This window comes from Galeopterus variegatus, unplaced genomic scaffold (genome assembly GCF_000696425.1).
Source record: "Galeopterus variegatus unplaced genomic scaffold, G_variegatus-3.0.2 Scaffold6613, whole genome shotgun sequence".
Taxonomy (NCBI): Eukaryota; Metazoa; Chordata; class Mammalia; order Dermoptera; family Cynocephalidae; genus Galeopterus; species Galeopterus variegatus.
In genome coordinates, this window is record NW_007732724.1 from 1 (window position 1) to 314 (window position 314).

Here is a 314-nt window from a genome sequence, read left to right on the forward strand (position 1 = left end):
CTGGGCTGTACCCCACTGAGGCATTCGCTCCAGCACATGCACAGACATAAGGACGCGGCATTGTCTGAACAGCAAACTTTTCCAAAATAATCTGAATGCTCATGCATTGGAATGCGGTCTCTGTGTACCGCCCCGGATGCATTTCCAAGCCGTTTTGCTGTGGTGGACACTTTAGAGTAGGTGACACAACAGCAGCGTCTAACACAGACCTGGCCACTGCCGAGGAAGTGGAAGTCCACTGGGTGGAGGATGGCTTCTGGGGAAATCTCTCTTTCCTAACAGGAGAGAACTGACTTGGTTGGAGCTGCCCTTTC